The 24,472-nt window shown below is 39.6% G+C and overlaps 1 non-coding gene across 1 annotated transcript; it reads left to right on the top strand.

Annotated features, from left to right (window-relative positions):
* Window positions 1-23,706: 23,706 nt before the first annotated feature.
* Trnag-acc (transfer RNA glycine (anticodon ACC)) lies at window positions 23,707-23,778 on the top strand. Its single transcript has one exon. It is a non-coding gene; the product is annotated as a tRNA-Gly (tRNA).
* The last annotated feature ends 694 nt before the right edge of the window (window positions 23,779-24,472 follow it).

Raw genomic sequence — 24,472 nt, forward strand, 5'->3', positions numbered from 1 at the left:
GGGCCATTCGATTTTCATCTGTTTCCAAAACTTGAAAGACACGTTCGAGGACATCACTTTTGTAGTGATGAAGTTGTGCAGTCAGAGGTTAGGTAGTGGCTCCGTCAACAACGTCAAACATTTTATAGTGACGGTATGAACAGACTGGTCTCTTGTTGGGATAAATGCGTTTGTCGCCAGGGCGACTATGTTGAGAAAAAAAAGCAATTAACAAAAATGTAGAATGTTAATAACGTTTGGTCTATTTAGAAAGCTTTAAGAGTTTTCACGTAAAAATTTCGGAGGCATTGCTTTTCAGCGCGCGCTCGTAACATAAAGGCAGCTTTCAGTCTCTTTGTCGACAGAGGACTAAAACAGTACTTCCTAAGTACTTCCTAAGGTTCGTTACCCGTTTGAGACATGCATTCTGCATTTTATAGTGTGTTTTCCGTTACTTGAAAGGCAACTATTTAGCAAAATGTATGTAGTCTGACAGCTGGTCTCGTCACCGAACTGTTGTTTAAAAAGCGTGACCATTGCTAAAGTTTTATTGTGAACTAACAGGTGAATTTCGTGACGCTACTGTTAACAAGGTATTTGCATGAGCTACGTCTCTGGTTAAATCTGAACAGTCCTTGGAGTTATCCAAGAATTTTGGCAGTTGCTGCTGCTGCTACTAGCGTTACAGAAAGAAAGATCAGTACTTTGAAAGTTGACGGAGAAGTCAGCTGATGCGATGTTTTTTTATCATACAGACCTTCGATGTACTTGGAATTACGCGACAGAATATAGTAATTTGTGTGAAGTTGGACTTCGTGAACTGTGTAGCAGGAAAGAGGTAGAAAGTGACAGGAAAAGAGAATCCAAATTTAGAAAAAGTTCTTGTTGCTCAGGATGTGGTCAAGAAGATGTACGAAGTTTCACAACTGTTGTGTACAGGCCTCGATCCTGAAGCTCTGGTTCTCAGTGTGCGGTTAAATGAACATGAAGCTAATTCGTTAGCTCTTGCAAAATTAATAACAAATCTCAAAAGACATGTAAGACAAAAGAAGGGAAAACAAAAGATGCTCCAACTTGAAGACTATTAAAAATTGTTCTTAATTTGCCAAGTATGTACAAGGTGTGAAATAATGTGGAGCGTAATTATTGAAAAGTGCATTATTTTGAACAGTAGTTCTAACTCGTTTACGGAAAATGACAGTTTGTGCTACTGGAACAAACCAACAATATTTTTCCGTGAAAAGGAATTTTACTGATTAGAAGACTTGCGTGTTACAAGGATTGCAACATGTGTGTTGTGCGAAGAAATGTTTCATCGATGATAAATGCCATTACTTCCTGTAATGCATTTTTAAATTCGCAAGCAACTCAGTATTAAAGAAACACCTCCGCGTGTGACTGCTGTCTACAGCATAGTCTTGATATGATGGCAATCAGTTGTCCATTCAGTTGCTTTGTTTTATGGGAATGGCGTCGTTTACATGCAAGAGTTACTTAAAAATTTACCAATTGCGCCAACCCAATAAGTGGAATGTAGATCGTTTACTTTTTACAGTGGCGGAAGAAATAAAAGGAAGCAATAAACATACTGATAAAAATCTATGTGTGAAGAAACTGGATTCAACATCTTTTGTTTGTTCGTATGGTCATAATAATTAAAAACATGTAGACACTTTATAGCTGTTACATGATCGTTGGAACAAAGGCGATTTTACATTGTAGAAGAAAATCATTTAGACAGTAGAGGAACTGTGATTCTAGATGCAAAATTATGTCAAGACCCTTACTGGGAAGACAATTACTTCAGAGGTAAAAACCTCGCACCCAATTGAAAATTTGATGGGCAAAATTCAAGATTAAAAAGGTATACCTTCGGATCAGCAGAGGCTGATATTTGCTGGAAAAGGCAGATGAGAGGACTCTTCCAAATTATAAAATTCAAAAAGAATCCGCTTTTCGCTTGACGCTTTGTCCCCGTATTTTGGCCCAGAAGTACAACTGTGATAAAATGATTTGTCGCAAGTGTTACGTCAGTGTTAACTGCCGCAAGAAGAAATATGGCAATACCAGCAACATTGGACTCAAGAAGAAGATAATTAACTAATCTCTTTACGTCAGGTGTAATTGCAACGTCTTGGACAAATCAGTTGCAAAATTTACAGTTCTTGTATTAAAATCAATGAATGAAACTCACCCAGAACAGGTGGCACTGTGGTGCGACGCTGGACTTTTATTCTGGTGTACGACGGTTCGAAGTCCCGTTGGGTCATCCAAATTTAGATACTCTATGATTTCGATAAATCATTTAAGGCAAATTTTGGAGTGGTTCCTACGAAAGCACCCGACTGATTTCGTTCTCCATCCCACCGCAATCCGAGTTTGTGCTCCATCTCTCCCGTCAAATGGATGTTAAACGCTGAGCTCCTTCCTTCTTCCGAAATGTCCAACGATTTAACATATTTTTTGTTTAGTTGTACTGATTTTTTTTCGCTAGTGGCACATAGTTCCTCTCTCTCCCACCTGCCCTGATCGTTCCTAACTTCTATGGTGTAGCAACATGAAACACCTTATGAGGGCTTCTGAACCTCCTACTGAAAAGTGTACAGCGAATATTACATGCAGAAAGCTTGTATCCACTTCACCTACATCGTTCCAGCATTGCAGGACTGGCAACAGCAACACGTTTTCACTGTTGAAATAATAATAGTTCGTCGTACTGCACTAATCACAGGTTGTAACGGAACAGCGTTGCTTTTATATTTACGTAATATGTTGTCCGATATGGTTTACTAGCGATAATCATAATTAAAGATGATTGTGCGGAGAGAGATGTTATCAGATCATTGTAAATGTGCAGGGTGGTTGTAGTTAAATTTTCGCTTCTTGAGAGGACCCCATGAAAAGCGAGTGATCGTAGGGCACTGAAACGTCATTTAAACATTTCTCAGGACATCTGGAAGAGAAATAACGAATAAACCACTGAAAGAGACACGTTTTAATTTCCGCATGACAGGCTAACTCTTGTTAATTGTGTACTACGTTTACGTTCTAGGTTACAAACGTTGTGCTACGGTTGCAGGTTCGAATCCTGCCTCGGGCATGGATGTGTGTGATGTCCTTAGGTTAGTTAGGTTTAAGTAGTTCTAAGTTCTAGGGGACTGATGACCTAAGATGTTAAGTCCCATAGTGCTCAGAGCCATTTTTACAAACGTTGCTCAATGTGACGACCATCAGCGCCCACGACAGCATGAAACCGCACTAGCCTACTGAGTTCTCGGTCCAATATACTGGTCTTCACATTTTAATAATTTTTCCGCTAGATATCACAACTGTACCATGAACTGCCTATTGTGTCAAGGCAGATCTGACATCTGGCGTTCAGGCAGTGAATTTTTTAAAACCCTCAAATCGTACTCCTGATTGTTCCGGTTATTCTAGAAAAATGGCGTCACAAAGAAAGAAGTTGTTTCTCTAGCGCGTCAGATGTAAGTAAAATATAATTTATTTCGGGTTGAAATTGTAATGTTATTGTGATGTACGTGCAGTTAGAAAAGGTATACTCTTGTTTTGAGCTACCAAGACTGTTTTTATATATAAAACACTCTCTCTGATAACAGGTTACACATCGAAGTCCATTATATTTGACTTACGTCTCTACTAGTTGGAAGCAATTCGTCATTTTTAGTGTGGCATTTTATACAGATTTTAATATTTCAAAACTTAAGTGTTCGGTGTTATATCACTATTATATAATACCAACTTGAAGTAAAAATCTGCTATAATAGTAATAATAATAATAATAATAACAACAATGATATTCATCATCTTCTCGTTATTCTTCAATGTTGTAAGTTATAATTAGTCATTTATTTGAAGACTGTTCTGAACTGCTTCCAATGTTCGGTATACTTTCAGTTGATGATGTTGATGATGCTTCACTTTCTGACAGAGAAGAATTAATTGATCCAGATGACCCACAATATAACACATTCACTATCGCTGACACACCAGTTCCTGTAGACGATAGTGATAATGAAGAAGATGATATAACTCTCACTGCATTAACAACAATACCAACACCAACGCCTATCCAACAGCCAACACTATCAACATCAGCAGGTTATCGATTACGATCGAGGCGAAAGAGACATTTTCCTCATGAACATCCAGAAATTTCCCAACCAACTTCACCTCCAATAGACACAAGTGCGCAAGTGAAATCAGCTGCTTGCAATATTTTGAATAGTACATTGATGAAACAGTTTTGAAGTTCATAGCTGAAAAATCAAATCAAACATACTTATTAAAGAAAGGCCATCCTCTCATGTTAAACCTGAAAGAACTTTAAGTTTTCGTTGGCATTAGTATGGTAATGAGGTGCTTACAATATTCCCACATAAGAATTTACTGGGAGCACAGATGGTGCGTTCCACTAATTAGTGACAACATGTCCGCACAAGACTATTCACTCTACGAACGTCTCTGAAAGTTGTGTTTGATGGGACTGTTTCCGTTAATGAATGTAAAACAGGTTGCCTCTGAAAATTATGACCACTTATTGACAGAATCAGGAATAGATGTCTGATGCAAACCAGAGACAAATATATATGTATAGATGAGATGATGGTGTCTTTTTCTGGTGTATGCAGTCTCAAACAATATGTTTCGAAGAAACCCAATGCAGTTGTCCCGAAAGTATTAGCTTTAGCCAATGCAAATCGGGTTGTCTTAGGTTTTACTTTCTTCCAAGGCGGAAGTACTTTCAGAGAATTAATAGCTTCTGGATTTTCATTGGAAGAGTCTTTTGTATTCAAACCTACTGAAAGTCTTACACCTGGTCACAGAATTTACCATGATCGGTACTTCACATATGAGAAATTAGTCAATGACTTCTGAACCGAGGATTTCTATCTACTGACACAATAAACGATCTTAGTGTTCCAAAAGAAGCACAACTAAAAAGTAACAAAGAAATGAGAAGATATGAAGGATATGTTGGTTCGACAAGATGAGAAAGTTTGCATTTTGAAGCGGCTGGATAGAAAAAGCGTGACGTTGATCATCAGTTCATGCCACAAGATATAATAAAAAATAAAAAATAAAAGAATTCAAGTTCAAAGACCAGCTGTTGTCAAAGAAAATAATAGAAACATGGGTGCAGTGTACCTTGCTAACAGAATGATGTCTTATTGCCCCACAAGTGTGAAAACTAAAACATGGACAATTAGGACCACTTTACATCTTCTCGATGTACGTGTTGCCAATTCACGACTGTAACTTCGGCAGGATAAATGGCGTTCCTAGAAAGAAAATTCCTCAACTGGGAAAATACGAACTTTCTTTGGGAAAAATGCTTATCTACAGTAATGAAGAAAAGTCACTTGAAGCAAATGAAGATTTACAAAATGAAAATGGAATTCAAGAATCATCAGCCAAAATGAGATGTAAACCAATTCCCATGCCATGTGACAGCAAAAGGAGAAGCGGTGTGGATCATATGCCAGAAAGATCTGACACAAAGGACTGGAAAAATTCAGGAAACCAGGCTGCAAAGGTAAAACCAGAACTTCATGGCAATGGTGCAAAGTTTTCCTTTGTCTGCTTCTGAATGGAAACTGTTTTGCCGAATTCCTCCAGGATAATTGAGTATGATTTGAACTGCAAATTCAGTTCCAATAGTTTACGCTGTACTCTTTTTTTCTATGACAACATTTGTTCTTGTGATATTTGCATAGTTTTGATTAATTTAGATTCTAAAATGCAATATGCTAAGAAATATGTGATATTTTTTGTATGTCTGTAGGAAAGTAACTTCCAGCGTTTCTAATCATAATTTAGTACATAAAAAATTTTAAAACGTAATTTAATATTTTACTAGTAAAAAAACAATGCTTGAGACCTGAGTCCAGTATACTGTAATAGTGTTATACTGTAATACTGAAAATGTTTTTTCTAGTTTTAATATGTACTGTAGGTGTAAAGACAGTATTTGGGATAAAATTAGAGAAAAACACCCCTGGGCCTCGGGATGCTGGAGTCTACCCTTCTGCTCATCGAAACGACTCAGATGGAATGTTTGCTAACCCCCTCATTATGCTCAGCCTCCGACGTGTGTTAACTTTGCCCTTCAGGTAAATGCACAGCCAGAAATTCCATGGGTTCAAATCTAATGACCTCGGTGGCCATGTAGTTTGGAACAATCGGCCAAAGATTTAGTTTGCTCCAAATGTGTTACCGAATAACCGCGTGACCTCATGAGTAACGAGCGGTTGAAGCTCCATCGTGCGTCGAAGCAGATGAGTCTAAAGCACCTCTCTCCCTTAGAACTCGGTCACATGTTGGCGAAACAGACCAAAGTAAGGTGTGCCGTTCACGCTGTGTGTCCTTGGTCCTAGGCTTCCGAGATCCTTTTACTTCGCCATAAAAACACCGACGCCTAACGGCAAGTCATGACGCTAACGCTATTAACAAGGCTAATCCTGCAGCGCACAGTCTGAACATCAGTTCTATAAAGTAGGGTGCCCATACGCTAAATAGTTTTCCGTCTGCACTAGCTCAAGTAGCAAAAGTTTAATCACAACTGCCTTGTGTATTGTTATCAGTAACTGGACTTTTATTCGTTGTTATTTACTTACGGATTTAAAAGAATAAAGTGAGGTCATCCTGAGAATTCTGTGTTTTGTTATTATGAATAGATTAATATTTTTCCATAGATATGAGTAATCCATTAAGCCTGAGGACAGCCAGGCTTTTCCTCTTGTCGTTTCCGTTTGCGAACGCCTTTTATTTGGACTGAAGTATACCACAGACAGATTTAACTGTGAGAAGTTGCTAGCTATCAGTATGTGAGTGAGTTCATGTATTGGTGAGCTCTTCTACACACTAAATATTTAATTGCTGTAGTGTCATCATGTGTAACTGTAATGGAGCTGCGTCTGGTCAAAGACTTGAAGAAAATACTGACAGCCATCATTTAATTAATTATTTTATTGGACTGCCAGTTTCGGTACCTCATTGGCACCATCTTCAGGTCCATATTCTCGTAGCTAGATAAGTCTGTGATAGGGATCACTAATTTCAGCTGGCTTCCGTAGATTTCTGAAATTTCTTTGTAGACGTGGACTCTCCACAGCTGTAACGACAACTCAAGTCTTATGAGGAAAGGAGAGTCCGCGACTGCGCACAAGTTTCAGAAACCTACGGAAGCCAGTTGACAATAGTGATGGGCTTTCAGATGACTTATTTAGATACGTGTACAGGGGCCCTGAGATGGTGCCAGTGAGCACCGAAACTGGCAATCCAAGAAAATATTAATAAAATTATGTCTGCCTGTATTTATTTTCATTAAGTCATTAAATATTTTGTGGTGTCATTGGTACAATGTGTGAAGAAGGCGATAATGAACACTTCTGCCATACTAAGTCGTCGCATGTAAATTGTGGCTATGGATGCAAGATTTTTCCAGTTCAAAATACATGCTGCAAGAATTACACCATCTGACTTCGAAAGTGCTTCTTAAAGGTAGATATTGTGGTGTCTTTAGTCTGTCTAATTAATAAGACACGTGAAGAAACTGCGGGAGTACTTTTACACCAAATTCGTAACAGTCTGACAAGCAAGCTACAGACAATTTATTTAATTATTAACGTGAAAGGAAATCAGTTTTCTGTTAACAAGAGACGTATGTTTACAGTTAATTCTAACAAGAGTTACCACCTTATTTCAGGTACCTATCATTACTTCGCTTAAGTCTTATCTTAGAATTACTAAGTGTTGAGTGGAAAGTTAACAAAAGTGAAAGAAAGTTTGTTTGATTTACTTGTAACAGTACTCGATTAAATTTCGTTTGTTTAAGTTAATTTGCTAGAAGCTTCAAGAGTAAAATAACTTGTCTAATGACAATTACCAACTTCACCTTTTTCTTTGCGAAGTTCGAAAAGTAATGTTTGAAAAGGAAGTTGGGTTGATCCTGGTGCAAAAAACAATAGTTACTTTTAATAAATATAAATTCTGTAACTGTTCTCAGATTAATGGACAGATTTGCTTTCAAAATTCGTCCATTGAGGATGTGATGATCGGTATTAACAAACAGAACTATGGATTTTTCACGAGGAAACTCTCGAGATGAGTTACTATTGCTTCCTGGCTCAGTCGTAAATGCTGAAACTGAGATTTGGAGGTAAACATTAAGTATCTGAAGGTAAGAAAGGAAGTATATACTTTGTTGCTGGATACAACGTCCTAGTTTGTTCACTAAACGCTCTGGAAAAAGTACGATAGCCTAAGTAATATGCTGTTAGCATTAGTCAGAGAATTGCAGCTATTCCAAAATAGTGCGCAAAGTGTTACTATTATTGCATGTATTAGCGAGTCTGAAGACAGACGGCGCTAAAGGCTGCCAAAGTTGTAGCAAGATCACACACCTTAACAACTGCGACTAGTACTCGTAATGGGAGACAATAAGAGAATGCTATTTTTTACAGATACAGAAGAGGATGTAAAGTCGTTAGAAAACGAAGCAACATTTATAGGGAATGGAATTACTAACACACATAACCATCGATGATATCCCAGACAAAGTACTTGGTACAGTGGGAACAACTTTTCAACATAGTTCGTCGATTAGTGATTGGTGTGCCTTGGTATCTAAACAGAACCCATTATTCATAAAAATGAATGAAAGTGCACAGTTAATTTCATTTTCTGTTGAAAATACATTAGCTGAACAACTCAGAACATTTCACTGGCATCACAGAACGCAATTTACTCACTTTAAATGTGATCGTGTCCTCAAGTGTTCAGCAAAAACGTGTGAGGCAGCATTTTCGCTACATTTTCTTTAATCTGTGGGTATCTCTTGGTATCAGAACTTAACTTTACGGACTTTAATGTTGATTAGAAATGTACAGTAGCAAGGGTGATATCCGAGACGTACTCCTAAATCTCATTTGGGAACACTGTTGCAGTGCTAAAAGAACCTTAGGCACACACTACGACGAGTAACACATGTTCTCCTGAGATAAAAATTCATTTAAGAACACGGTAACTATTTTGAGAATTTATTGCAAGCTGTTTGAAATTGGTTGTGGACAGTTGTAAATTTATATAGAGCTAATGAAAAAGTATAAGTTGTCGTGAAGTTATAATTTGACAAATAAATAACAATAAGTAACAAATATTATAGATTGTGAACAGTTGTAAATTTATTACAAATTGTAAACAATAATAAGTGACACTGAAATAAACAAGAAAACTAAACCATTTCACAATGATAATATTAGAAGCATTTAGGCCATGAACTATTACAAGTAGAACAACACTTAAATGGAATCTTTTACTTCAAGACAGCGTTTCTGTCACGTCTCCAAATATTGACCTCTGCTCTCAGGACATACAGTACTTCCGAGTTTACATGTTAAGAAGCTGTCAACTTCTAGACTTGTGCAAGTTTGGATATTTGTAGTTCTTATTTACTCCTACTGGAGTCATGGGATGATACTGATGTGACTAGAGCTAGGTCATAGTTATTTTGGAATGTATAAAATAGAAGCAATAAGCTGTTCCTAATTAAAATATGTACCGAAAAGGAAAATCGGTAGAGCTGTACAGAATTTGTCAGGATAGGTATTAAGTGTAGGAAGATGGCGTTAGTTGCAATATTGAGTGACTGTTGATGTTGGCAGAGGTTTGGAAATATCGAAAGGGCTTATAATGACATGGGATGTCACCTCTAGGGGAAGTGAAGGATTTATGTATATTTCGAGGTAAAGGCATCAAAGAAAGAGATAGACAAAGTGGAAAATGGGGTTTGACTCTGTAGGGATACTATATGAATAGGGCTCACAACGACGGAACTAACATTTTGTAGGAATGAAATGTGGTGGAGGGATTTAATACACAACTTGAATGAGATATCATCCAGCTTTTTTCCGGGTCATGTTAGAATTACATCACTCTTAATGTTCAAGTAGCTGTTAGTCTCAGAAGTTTTAATTTACTCAACGTTGGCTAGCATGATAGTTAATGGTAATGTAAAGGCACACGAACAGAAATATGACGAATATTTTCCAATTTTAAATGAGCCAAATTTTTGCGTATCATACCAGAAAGGAGTGCTGTAGCAACAAGGATGTCTAGCATTTCTAGATGAAGACAAGGGAGACGGTATCTTCGATATACTACCGTGGACAGAACGTGATATAATGAAAATACATGATAATTTGGATATGACAGTTGTAAACGAAGTATAATTTTATAGTTTGTCAAACTCTTTTGTTAGAAACCTGTTTTGTCCATTCCATTTAATCACTTATCAAGACCTTTTCGCCTTTTCGTTAGAATGACGAAGGAATCTGAAGGCGTAAGCGTTGGATTATGATTTTCCACAGCAATTTGTACAAACTGCTGCCTTTCGACAGTTCGTGTTCTTCGATCGACACTTGGGTATTGTACACAGTGATCATTACTCACTAGCCTGTTCTTCTTCCATGACATAATCCACTCCCGTCTTTTGTAGGAATGATTGTAATTGATCACGCTCGTCGGAAAACTTGTTTCGTAGATGTTGGACATTTCGTAACATTCTGGTCTCTGAGTTCCTAATAATTTAATCTGCATGTGTTATTTAGTTGCATTGCACTTCCAAATGCTTCGGAAGAGACTGAAAAAGCATCCACTGTGTGCGTACAAGAAAATTCAATTTGTAATGAAAAATAAATTGGAAAATCCTCGGGTTCGCTGTCACGACAAATGTAGCTAAAGATACGGCTTTAGGGTTTGGAAAGGAAATTACGAAGCAAATTCTTTTCATGACAGACTGTTTAATTTCCTTTGGACTCCTTGCACGACGAGCAATCTTAATTTGAGTGCAAATGAGTTAGCCTTGCTTAACACTCGCTGACGAAAAATTGTCCTTTCTATTCTACGTCGTAGTATTGCGGAAACTTGGGCAGTTACGTTTGCAGTGGAAAGCTTCAAATGCGTAACCGATGAGAAAGATACTTGGTTACTGAATCGCTGAGAGAGAAGGAAATAGATTTTTTAAATTCCGTACAATCTCGTCATTGTGAAATGAGCCAAGAGCACACCAAGTCCTATGACCTAATATTGTCTTTTCATTTTTTGCGTAGATGGTGATATCATTGGATTTACTCACGTGGATATGCCTCCTGCATAAGTTAAAGACTATTTATATGCAAACTGTCTTACGATTCCAGTTTCGTCCACTATCTCATTAGCTTAATCTTAATTCATTCCTGTGCTGAATATAATATTAGCCTACCTTTTGGAGAACTGAATATAACTTGCTCTCCCAAAATTGAGGAAGAGTCCATTTTCAGAGAACCAGTGAATAATTCTTGGATAAACGTCATTAACAGCTTATCCTGTGCCTTTGTCTCTAACGGAATATATTATAACACCAGTGTCATCTACAAAAAGTATCAGTTCTATCTGATGAATGCTAAGTGGAAGGTCATTCACATATATAAGGAAAACGAGTGGGGTGAAAATTGATACCTGTCAGAAGCTCTTCGTTGCTTCTGCCAAGCCACTAAAACTTTTCTCCTTCCAGCATTGCATGAGTTCTTCAGTACAAATTTTTGGATTGTGCTTGTTAATGGTTATTCAGACCATTTCTTTGTAAGGCCACCAATTCCATAAAACTTAAGTTTACCTAAGAGGGTAACATGTCCTACTATCAAACGCCTTCAAAAAACCACAAAAAATACGACTGGAAAATAGGAGACGAGGTACTGGTGGAAGTAAAGTTATGAGAAAGGGTCGTGAGTAGTGCTAGGTTAGCTCAGTCGATAGAGCACTTGGTGACGAATGGCAAAGGTTCAGAATCCGAGTCTCGGTCCGGCACATAATTTTAATCTGCAGGGAAGTTTCGATGATTTATCGTTTAAGGCTTGTAATATTTGATGAATGAATGTAGCAGTAATATTCTTAGTCGAGCAAACATTCTGGATCCATACTATGATCTGCGAAGTAAAGTGTCCCTTCTAAAATATAAAACCCCTCTTGAGTAAATTACTTTTACTAATCTTTTGGAATAAGATATTACCAAGGAAACGGGATGATAACTATTTTAAGTCTTTGTTGTCATTTCCGTTGTAAAGAGGTTTAACAATGGCGTATTTAATATTTGGAAAAATTCTCTGTAACAGTGATACATTATGTCTGTAAGGGCATTACTTATTAAGTTAGAACAACTCTTAAGAAATCTGTCTGAAATCCCGTCTACACCATATGATCTTTTGTATTTGAGAATTTTTCTAGTTCTATTAAATTCGGTGAAGGATGTTGATGCTGCTTCTAACTGCTTACATTTCTGTGGAGTGATATTTTTAATATATTGTCTTGCTTCTTCAACTGAATCATTTAATCTTATTTTTTATGCTACATAAAGAACTTTATCATTAAGAATACTCATAACGTGTTAACTAGTGTTCACAATATTGTGATTCACGTTAATAATGATGGTATCTTGTGCACTTACTCTCGATTCAGAATGTACCACATAGTATTAATCTTAAGAGGTTTACCAATGGCATATTTAGTGCAGATATTAATTTACGTCGTGCTGTATAGATTTGTAACGACTTTCCTTAAATTATTACAGTATTGATGTAGAAAAGAAGTAACATCAAACCTTGTCCTGTCCTGGCATTTGTATAAATTTCCATGTTCCTCTTACATGATATTTAAATCCCTTTAGCTACGTAATACTGTTTTCTTTTAATGGACTTTTTTCATAAATTTTTAGGGAAGCTACTTTCAAATACTGACAGGAATTTACCATGGAATGTATTGAATGTCACATGTTTATTTGTTGTTTTCATTTCTGTGCGACGTGTATGAGGTATATCGCCTGCTCTCACTATTCATCACATCTTGCGACGGTGACATATTCTTACTACATGACTCATATTCTATAACCAATGTATGGTATAACAACTGCCAAAACTACAGGAAGAGAACATGGCTCGCCCACTTGGCAGGCTAGCACTGTGACCACCTACCCACGACTTGCTGTTTCTTATACTTCTTATTCTTGGACCGTTCACTGGTTCTATTTTGATTTTTTTTACAGTTCAGTACACGTTCTTCCCGTTTCCATGCTTGATCTGTGTTCAGTTTTTAACGGGCCGTCCACAAGGCTCTCTTACCACTGAATCTGAGGGGTGTGTGTGATGGGAAGCATCGCTTGTAAGTTGTTAGCGAGGCTGTTTCCTGCTGCTCCTACGGAAAACACCTGTTCTTTTTCATCAGAAACTCTGCATTAAGTCCCAACGTTCTGTGGCATCTGATTAGGCTCAGAACTAAGTTTCTCGATGCCTGTGACATGATATTTTACATCCAGCTTTTCCGTAGTATCTAACCTACTCTCTCGACTACTACCTAGCAGCAGGAGTTTTTTCTTTCTCCTTGACTTTTCTACCGACCTGGCTCTCAAGTTTTTTCCATGAGGCTATTGTACTCTACTTCGTTTAAAAACTTGCTGAGGCTCTTTTACCGTTTCAAGTAACATGTCAAACTGATTACTAATTTGAAATTCGATCACTGCGGTTTTCTTCTTGTTTCCTTCTTTGTCTTATTACCTGTTAGCGTTACGCAGTTGCCACCGCCTCTTTCTCCCTTCAGCCTAATTTAAAATATGCCATTTATAATTCAGTCTGAAGTATTCAAATCCACATCCCTGTTCCATGATTCTCTTGTCTCGTCTGCAGCTTTATGGGAGAGCGCCATCTAGTACTTTGCTCACCTCTCCGCTACATTCGTCCCACTGATAAACCAACCCACATTCCTGATATGTTCCTCCCAAACTGACTAACCTAAGGCAACATTCATATTGATCAGTTGTGTTTCCTTTCTTTCTTTTCTTAAAAAAAATAAATTATCATAATTTCTGATTCAGTTGCTATGAAAAATATCGTTAATCTTAGTTTTCATTCATTTCGTGCCTTCTAGGAACTTCAACTGACGTTATGTGAATATCTGTGGAGTGTTCACTTCCACCGGGGAATCCAGTCGTCACCTGTGCAACTTCTCAGAAGCATTCAATAATTGCTTTACTGCAGTTCAAGTCTGCACACACAGAAAAAGAAAAAAAGACGCACGACGAAGGAATTTTCTGAATGGGACGGTAATAAGTATATGCGATTTAAATGTGTAGGCAAAGAAATGATTATAATTTAAAAAAAAATATCATTTGTTCAAGAGAAAGAGCTTAACAAATTGAGTAACTCATTGACGCGTTTTTCCATCTCTGCGCATTATACAAGCTGTTATTACGCTTGGCATTCATTAATAGAGGTGTTAGATATTTTCCTGAATGATATGGTGCCATATTCTCTCCAATTGGCGCGTTAGGTTGTGAAAATCCTGAGCTGACTGGAAGGCCCTGCCCACAATGCTCGAAACGTTCTGGATTGGGAAGAGATCAGGTGATTCGTAACAGGTCAGGAGATGTTTATGACCAAGGTAGAGTTTGGCAAGCATGAAGACAACCATCAGAAACTCTCGTCGTGTGCGATCAGGCATTATGTTGCTGATATTTATGCCCAGGATGGTTTGCCTTGAAGGGCAACGAAATAGGGCATAGAATATCGTCGACCTACCGGTGTGCCGTAGGGGTGGTGCAGATGACAGTTAAGGAGCTCCTGCTATGAAAAGAAATGACCCCAGAACCATCCATCCTGGTTGTCTGATCGTGGGTGGTGTGACAGCTGTGTTCGGCGTCTCCAGAAACGTCTCCGCTGATCATCGGGGCCAATTTCGAAGCGGGACAATTCTACTCCAGTCAATGAGATTCCAGGCCGAAGACCTGTCTGGAGACACTCCGGGATGGTTTGGTGTGGCGTTTCTTTTCATAGCAGGACACCTTTCTTTGCCATCCGCGGTACCCTTACGGTGCAGCGGTAGGTCTACGATGTTCTACGCCCTGTTTAGTTGCTGCCCTTTGTGGTAAATCATCCCGAGGGGCGTGGGGTCAGCACACCGCTCTCCCGGTCGTTATGATGGTATTCTTGACCGAAGCCGCTACTATTCGGTCGAGTAGCTCCTCAATTGGCATCACGAGGCTGAATGCACCTCGAAAAATGGCAACAGTGCATTGCGACCTGGATGGTCACCCATCCAAGCGTCGACCACGCCCCACAGCGATTAACTTCATTGATCTCACGGGAACCGGTGTATCCACTGCGGCAAGGCCGTGGCCCTTAATACCAATCCGTATCAGAAATTATGAAAACCACTGTAACGTTTTTCTTTCAATGAAAAGAAAGAAACAAAACACATTCTGTACAACTGGCGTTGATATCAGAGCGCCCAGACAGTGCGACCAACCCCCACAGTTGCCAGACAACTGCCGAGTGGGGGTATAACACATATAGTCAACAAAGTTTTGAGCCAGTCACCGTTACTTTACGTAAACTGCTTGCACAAAAGCTTCAGTTCTTCTCCGTACAGCACTTTTCCACTAATTCTTCGGTCACGCAAACACTTAGCACAAGCTTTCGAATATACTACAGAATTAAATCTAGTTACAATCCAAACTATTACAATTACAAGACAAGGAAGACTAGCAAATAAAGAATTTGTACTTACTTTGTGTTTACGGTACTACACGTGAAGAATAAGTAACTACTTTTGTATGTAATTTGCGGGTATACAGAATGCAGAATTCAAATCAGGGGACTGCCACCTCCGATTACATCACGTCAAACACAGCTCGGATGACAGAAATGAGTTACGTCATTCCACGCTGCTTCCACTCTATGCCAGAGCTCATCACACGTAGTAGCTTTGGCTATCCATGACCATAAGTTTCCATTGGGTGAGACATCTAGAGAACGTCCTGGGCTGATTAACAGTCGAACATGCTCTATATCGAGGTAAGGGAGGAGAGCACGGGCCCCTCTTACTCAGTTTCCTTCTTCGTACTTATTCTCTGGGATGTTTCTTTTGAAAGTGTGCAAGCGATTTCCTTCCTCATCCTTGAAACTTTCCGAGAGTGTTCTCTGTCTCTAATATCGATGTGGATGGAACGTTAAACCCATGTCTTCCTTCCATCGCGTGTAATCACTGGGCTCCTATTTGTGTGCTCCCTAAATGAGATTCTTCATTAGTCTGTAGGGAAAATGAGCTCACCACACAAAAAATTAGTCGCCCATTATGAAATCAGTACGAGGATAAATTATTACGGTATAATTCCGCTCGTGGATTTGAGAATCACATGGATTCAGTTAGTAAGTGAGTACATAAGGTTGTGCAGGTACGCTACATCCAGATTAAGCCACTTGCTCAGAATTTGATCGCACATTTCCACAAAATTGCGGGAATGCTGATGTTGGAATTTTATCAGCTGTTCGAAATTTTCTATGGGTTCCACGTCATGTGACTTTGCTGGCCAGTCGGGATGCAATAGGGTAGGGGAGTGTTCAGAAAACCAGTTATATATTGTCCAGCCCGATGGGCTTTGGTGTAGGTGGTTTTTATGTGCCTAGGTGAGTAACGGCCTCTTGCGAGGTGAGCGACTCTAAATTTCAATTGCATGCAGATCCCGTCGCAGTGATCTCTCATTAAAAGGTTGGGATGGACATTCATTCACAGCCTGCAGTAATTCCTATTTCCTTTTGAAGCGATTTTGATTCGCAAGCTGTGAAAGGCGTCTCCAGGATCTTTTTCCAACCACAATTCTGACGTTGTGTTCCGTGGTCACGTGTGTTATAGCAGTGCTTGTAGTCACGTCAAACTGTCCGCCACGAAACAGCATCAAATTCACACAACGTGTGGCCATAGGCACTGCCAAACACGGCTGCCCCTTTTTGCTACTGTGTCTATGCCTTGCATTTACCCGTGCTTACACACTATGTCCACTTGAAACACAAATGTCTCACCGATTGCTACTGCCTCATGGTCAGGCAGAGGCAGTGCGAGCACGGTTGAGCACGTCACTTGATCGCTGTACCATCTGTAAAAGCCTAACGATTCACTGTACGTGCGCACTGGGATGACAGTTTTTTTGTCCGGTGAGCTTATGTTATCCTGCACAAATTTTTTAACTCTCTTATATGTGTCCTCCATTCTCTCTTCTTCAAATCTTCTGCGTTTCCGTGTAATTACATTTCCGACTGACCAGTATTGTTGATGTTTACCTTCATTTCATCGTTTCTTTATGCTGAGGGCATGTTGAAAAATAATGCCTCCGAATTTTTTATGTGAAATGCACTAACATTTTACATATTTATTCTTCGTGTCTACATATTCATTTATCAAAATACACTACTGGACATTAAAATTGCTACAGCACGAAGATGACGTGCTACAGACGCGAAATTTAACCGACAGGAAGAAAATGCTATGATATGCAAATGATTAGCTTCTCAGAGCATTCACACAAGGTCGGCGCCGGTGGCGTCACCTACAACGTGCTGACATGAGGAAAGTTTACAACCGATTTCTCATACACAAACAGCAGTTGACCGGCGTTGCCTGGTGAAATGTTGTTGTGATGCCTCGTGTAAGGAGGAGAAATGCGTACCATCACATTTCCGACTTCGATAAAGGTCGGATTGTAGCCTATCGCGATTGCGGTTTATCGTATCGTGACATTGCTGCTCGCGTTGGTAGAGATCCAATGACTGTCAGCAGAATATGGAATCAGTGGGTTCAGGAGGGTAATACTGAACGGCCTGCTGGATCCCAACGCCCTCGTATCACTACCAGCCGAGATGACAGGCATCTTATCCGCGTGGCTGTAACGGATCGTGCAGCCACGTCTCGATCCCTGAGTCAACAGATGGGGACGTTTGCAAGACAACAACCATCTGCACGAACAGTTGGACAACGTTTGCAGCAGCATGGACTATCAGCTCGGAGACCATGGCTGCGGTTACCCTTGACGCTGCATCACAGACAGGAGCGCATGCGATGGTGTACTCAACGATGAACCTGGGTGCACGAATGGCAAAACGTCATTTTTTTCGGATGAATCCAGGTTCTGTTTACAGCATCATGATGGTAGCATCCGTCTTTGGCGACATCGCGTTGAACGCACATTGGAAGCGCGTATTCGTCATCGCCATACTGCGTATCATCTGGCGTGATGGTATGGGGTGCCATTGGTTACACGTCTCGGTCACCTCTTGTTCGCACTGACGGCAGTTTGAACAGTGGACGTACAGAAAATGTTTGACTGCTGCCCTTGCCAGCACATTCTCCAGATCTCTCACCAATGGAAAACGTCTGGTCAATGGTGGCCGAGCTACTGGCTCGTCACAATACGCCAGTCACTACTCTTGATGAACTGTGTTGTCGTGCTGAAGCTGCATGGGCAGCTGTACCTGTACACGCCATCCAAGCTCTCTTTGACTCAATGCCCAGGCGTATGAGGGCCGTTATTACGGCTAGAGATGGTTGTTCTGTGTACTGATTTCTCAGGATCTATGCACCCAAATTGCGGGAAAATGTAATCAGATGCCGGCCGCTGTGGCCGAGCGGTTCTAGGCGCTTCAGTCTGGAACCGCGCGACTGCTAAGGTTGCAGGTTCGAATCCTGCCTTGGTCATGGATGTGTGTGATGTCCTTAGGTTAGTAAGGTTTAAGTAGTTCTAAGTTTTAGGGGACTGATGACCTCAGATGTTAAGTCCCATAGTGCTCAGAGCCATTTGAACCAATTTTTTGTAATCACATGTCAGTTCTAGTATAAAATATTTGCCCAATGAATACCCGTTTATCATCTGCATTTGTTCGTGGTGTGGTAATTTTAATGGCCAGTAGTGTTGTCATCCTAGTGACGAACATATTTCTACCAAGGGGAGACATGCTTGATGTTGCCGTCATGTAGAATGTTTGACTTTGTTGATGGAGCCACAACCTCACCTCTGCCTGCAATGCTTCATCACTACCGAAGTGATGTTGTCGAAGACGTTCTTTAAATTTTGAAAACAAATGGAAGTCGGATCGAGCTAAGTCGGGTATGTATGGAGGATGATCGATGACAGTCGGATTGTTTCAGATGACGCAGGGCTCGTGTGTGGTGTGGCTTTTTCGTACTGAAGGAGAGGCTGCTTCGCGTGTGGACGAGTTCTTCGAACTGGATACTCGGTTACAGCACTCTGTTTCTCACGCCCCGACATAGCTGCGTTACACACCGCCATCTTACACGCTACAGTGCGGGGCCATGTAGTGGCAGAGGGCGGGAAATATGTAGATATGAAGTATAAAGATGTAGAACGTTAATAACGTTCGTTTTATTTAAAATTCCTTAAGAGTTTTCACATAAAAAATTCGGAGGCATTAATTTTCAGGACGCCTCGTAATTCTTGTACCGCGTCTGGTATCTGCGAAGCTTCTCTTCCGTTTCTTTAAATGCTGGTACTTTTTGATGCATTTGTCTTGCAAGGGTTTTCCACCGGTTTTCGACAGCAGTTACTCCTTAAAACGTCATTATTTTTCTTCCATTGTAGCCTTCATCTTGGGTTCCTGCGGCTTGCCTAGGAAAGAAACATATTAGCACCATGTACGGAGAAAAGGATGGCATTATATACGTTTAAAATCTGATGTCAATAAAAAGAAAAATCGATATTTACTTACCCGAATCTTCACTCTTAAAATGGAATTTGTGGTTCAGTATTCATCCACAATTTCCCTGGATTAAACTGGGAAACGTTTTAACACGAATTAGATGATAAAACAAATAAAAGCTTTTATGAAATATTTTTTGACTGCAAGAAATGGTGCAACGGCTATGCAATTGAATAACTGCAGTTCTTCCTGCTTTCTGTTTGACATTTCCCTAGCTATTGACACAGGATCGCGCTATTATCATTACGAAACTACCTACCCTTTATTGTAAATATCATTCTCGGTGGAATTCAAATAAATGAGTGGAATTTTATGTAGCGAAAAGTGAAACACCCTTTTGTTTATTCTGGAATTTAGTGTCGCGGTCGCAAAAGGCAATTAGAAGAAATCAGTTTCTTTCATAAAGTACCAGTAACATGTAAAAATAGAGGCACGGCCAGAAAATGTTTGTTTTATATTGTATGGCTCAGTCGACTAGAAATCCATATTACACCAAAACAATCTTGGCGTTGTCCAGACAAGGTAAAACCTTTATCAGAACATATGAGAACAGAAATTAAGTACTCATTAACAACCGATCTGAGCGGCACACGAAGAATATGTACTAAACATAACGATTCCTATATAAGAAAAAGCCCTCAACGTACGAAAAATAAAGATAGGAATATAAATGGTTACTTAGCCTTCGATGACGTCGTCATTAGAGACAAAATCAAGCTCAGATAAAGCAAGAGCAAGGAAATTAACAGTGTTAGTTTCGAAAGAACCATCACACTATCACTTTAGGTGTAGCATGGTAAATCTAAATTAGCGTGATAAATCTAAATCCGAAAGACTTTATGGGGATTTTAACTTCGCTCTTCCCACATGCGTGTTCATTGCCCGAACCAGTGCGCCATCTCGATCGAAAATCTCTGAGCTGATACCATATGATGTTACGTTGTTCTGTATACTTCACAAAACTTCATGTTGTGGCTCATTTTATGTTTATTTCATATGTTAGCCACATGAGAAAAGTTTGAACATGTTAAGAAGTAGACACGATTACTTTTCAAGTGTGATAATGACCAAACACACTGAAGTTAGCTAATTGCAAATTGAGACTGAAGAATACCAACTATGCAGGAAAACACAAAGAGAGTCTGGTCATACATATAGCACACCAGTGGCAAGACGCAATAAATACCTTCACTGCGCGATAACAACGGTGAAGTCACTGATGACAGTGCCACTAAGGCAAAGTTATTAAACACGGTTTTCCGAAACTCCTTCACCAAAGAAGACGAAGTAAATATTACTGAATTACAAACAAGAACAATTGACGAGATGAGAAACATAGAAGTAGATATCCTCGGTGTAATCAGCTTAAATCACTTAATAAAGGCAAGGCCTCCGGTACAGATTGTATACCAGTCAGGTTCCTGTCAGAGTATTCTGATAAAGTAGTTCCATATTTAGCAATTATATACAACCACTCGCTCACAGAATGATCCGTACCTAAAGACTGGAAAATTGCTCAAGTCACACCAATACCCAAAAAGGGAAGTAGGAGTAATCCGCTGAATTACTGGCCTATATCGCTAACGTCGATTTGCAGTAGGGTTTTGGAACATATACTGTATTCAAGCATTATGAAGTACCTCGAAGAAAAACATTTATTGACACATAGTCAGCACGGTTTCAGAAAATATCGTTCTTGTGAATCACAACTAGCTCTTTATACTCATGAAGTAATAAGTACTGTCGACAGGGGATGTCAAATTGATTCCATATTTTTCAATTTCCAGAAGGATTTCGACGCGTTTCTCACAAGCGTCTTCTAACCAAACTGCGTGCCTACCGAGTATCGCCTCAGTTGTGCGACTGGATTTCTGATTTCCTGTCAGAAAGGTCACAGTTCGTAGTAACAGACGGAAAGTCATCGAGTAAAACAGAAGTAATATTCGGCGTTCCCCAAGGAAGTGTTATAGGCCCTCTGTTGTTCCTGATCTTTATTAACGACATAGGAGACAATCTGAATAGCCGTCTTAGATTGTTTGCAGATGATTCTGTCATTTACCGTCTTGTAAAGTCATCAGATGATCAAAACGACTTGAAAAATGATTTAGATAAGATATCTGTATGGTGTGAAAAGTGACAATTGACCCTGAATAAGGAAAAGTGTGAAGTTATTCACATGAGTACTAAAAGAAATCAGCTAAATTTCGATTACGCGATAAGTCACACAAATCTGAAGGCTGTAAATTCAACTAAATACTTAAGGATTACAATTACAAATAACCTAAACTGGAACTGAAACTTCCTGGAAGATCAAAACTGTGTGCCAGACAGCGACTAGAACTCGGAACCTTTGCCTTTCGCGGGCAAGTACTCTACCAACTGAGCTACCCAAACACGACTCACAGCTTTATTTCCACCAGTACCTCGTCTCCTCGTTGGCAGAGCACTTGCCCGCGAAAGGCAAAGGTCCCGAGTTCGAGTCTGGGTCCGGCACACAGTTTTCATCTGCCAGGAAGTTTCATATCAGCGCACACTCCGTTGCAGAGTGAAAATCTCACTCTGGAAACCTAAATTGGAACGATCACATAGATATTTTCTCTGGAATTAAGATAGGGTGGTTTAATGGGTCAGTGCTGGTGCGATAGAGTCCACAGCATACTCATTATAGATATGTAGAGTGGAGGGCAACACTAGGTCAACGAGAACGTTAATGTAGACATCCTGACTCATTTTTACGATAATCTGAATGAATGAGGCCTTCGGGTTACAAAACACACCCTAGAACACCACAGGATCACCTTGTATCTTAACTATACAGGGTGATTCACGAAGATATGCAAATATTTTAATGTGTTATTCTACGAGTAAAGCTAAAGAAAAAAGTTCGTATAGACATAGGTCCGCAAATGGTTAGTTACGGCTAATAAAAGATTTTGCCTGAAATTTAGCAACTTCGCTAATAATGTCTTCACCGAGTTCAATGCCTTTAGCTGCACGTGTACGAACAGATTTTGTTGCTCGTTTCAGTTTCATTGGATTGTTCTTAATTTCGTGGAGATGGTTAGGACATACTCTTAGAAGACCAAATGAACATATGGCGAGAGAAGCACTTAACTGGATCCCGCAAGGGCGACGTTTCAGTTTCATTGGATTGTTCTTAATTTCGTGGAGATGGTTAGGACATACTCTTAGAAGACCAAATGAACATATGGCGAGAGAAGCACTTAACTGGATCCCGCAAGGGCGACGGAGACGAGGCAGGTCCAAAATGACATGGATACGGTCAATTGAAGCAGAAGGCCATCAGCAAGGAAAAGGATGGGAAGAAATGAAGATATTAGCAGAAGACAGAACAAAATGGCTATCCTTTGTTGCAGCCCTATGCTCCACATAAGGAGTTAAAGGAATTAATAATAATAAGAATAATTCATAATACGAGCAAGTAATGCCTCAGGAGTATTGACTTTGTCGTCATAAACGTACGTCTCGCCCATTAGACATACTGGAAAAATGAATGGTCCAATAAAGTGTGTGTTGATTGCACCACACCACACATTTATGCTAAATCGCCGCTCGAAATTGCGTTGCACAGTTGCATGTCGGTTTGCTTCAGACCATATGTGCTCGTTATGTAAATTGTTTATACCATCTCGAGTAAACTGTGCCTCATTAGTAAATAAAATGTATTTGTGTTAGTGCCGATTAGTACTTAACCAGTTGCACAACTCCAAGCGGAGGGCAGGATCTCTCGGATGTAAATGATGCACTTTTTTATGGTAAGTATACAGATTATTGTACTTCAGTGTACGCATTCTTTGGATTGTGAAATGCCTAATCTTTGAGAGATACGTCGTATATTGGTACCCGGGCTACCGGGCTACGTTTAACAGCATCCATAATATCCTCATCATCGTCTTCAAGTATCAAAGGCTCGTACAGATTATGAACGCTAGGTAGAAAACCTGTCTCCCGTAACATTCGAAATGCATCCGGAATCCTCCGAGTTGGATAACATACACGATATTCGTTAACTGCAACCATATCATTCCCATCACATTTGTCATAAATAAATACCATATCGGCGTGTTCCTCTGTCGTAAATTTGAAAGGCATCCATATTTCCTGAATAACGTCCTCCTCTGTAGCGCAGCGGTAGCGTTACCGCCTACCGCGCAAGGTGGCCCGGGTTCAATTCCCGGCAGGGGACTGGGTGTTGTGTGTCCATCATCTTTCTCATCGTCAATGACACGCAAGTCATCGAAGTGGCGTCAACTAAAAAGACTTGCAATACGTCGGCCGAAACCCGAAGGGGATATCCCGGCCAATAAATGCCATACGATCATTTCATTACGTTTCATAAATAATCTACAAACTACAACAGTTACTATGTGGTTTCACTTAAATACATTGTTGTTATTAAGTTCTTTCACTGAACAATACAGCTCACTAATGGTTGCCAACAATGACATAAACGTTTCTACATTCTTAATGGAAAGTAAACAAATTTAATTGTATACAATCTTTGCTTCTCTGGATGTTCTGGAAAACTACTGCAGGTACACGTCTGGGACATGTTTTATTATATTCACCAGACCAATAACAACAAAATAAATGGAAATCATGCTTTACTTTAGCCTCGTACAGTTTTTGGATGGCTTCATATTAACGAAGTTGCTAAATTTCAGGCAAAATCTTTTATTAGCCGTAGCTCGATAACTAAACATTTGCGGAACTAGAACTTTTTTCTTTACTTTTACTTGTAGAATAACTTATTAAAATATTTACATGTCTTCATGAATCACCCAGTATATACTCTCCACACTGGGGATAAACGCCGTTTTGTGCCGTGTGTGCACTCCACGCCTGGCATGATTTGTAAAGATGCAAAATCGCTATTCTTT

This window comes from Schistocerca cancellata, chromosome 1 (genome assembly GCF_023864275.1).
Source record: "Schistocerca cancellata isolate TAMUIC-IGC-003103 chromosome 1, iqSchCanc2.1, whole genome shotgun sequence".
NCBI classification, from domain to species: Eukaryota; Metazoa; Arthropoda; class Insecta; order Orthoptera; family Acrididae; genus Schistocerca; species Schistocerca cancellata.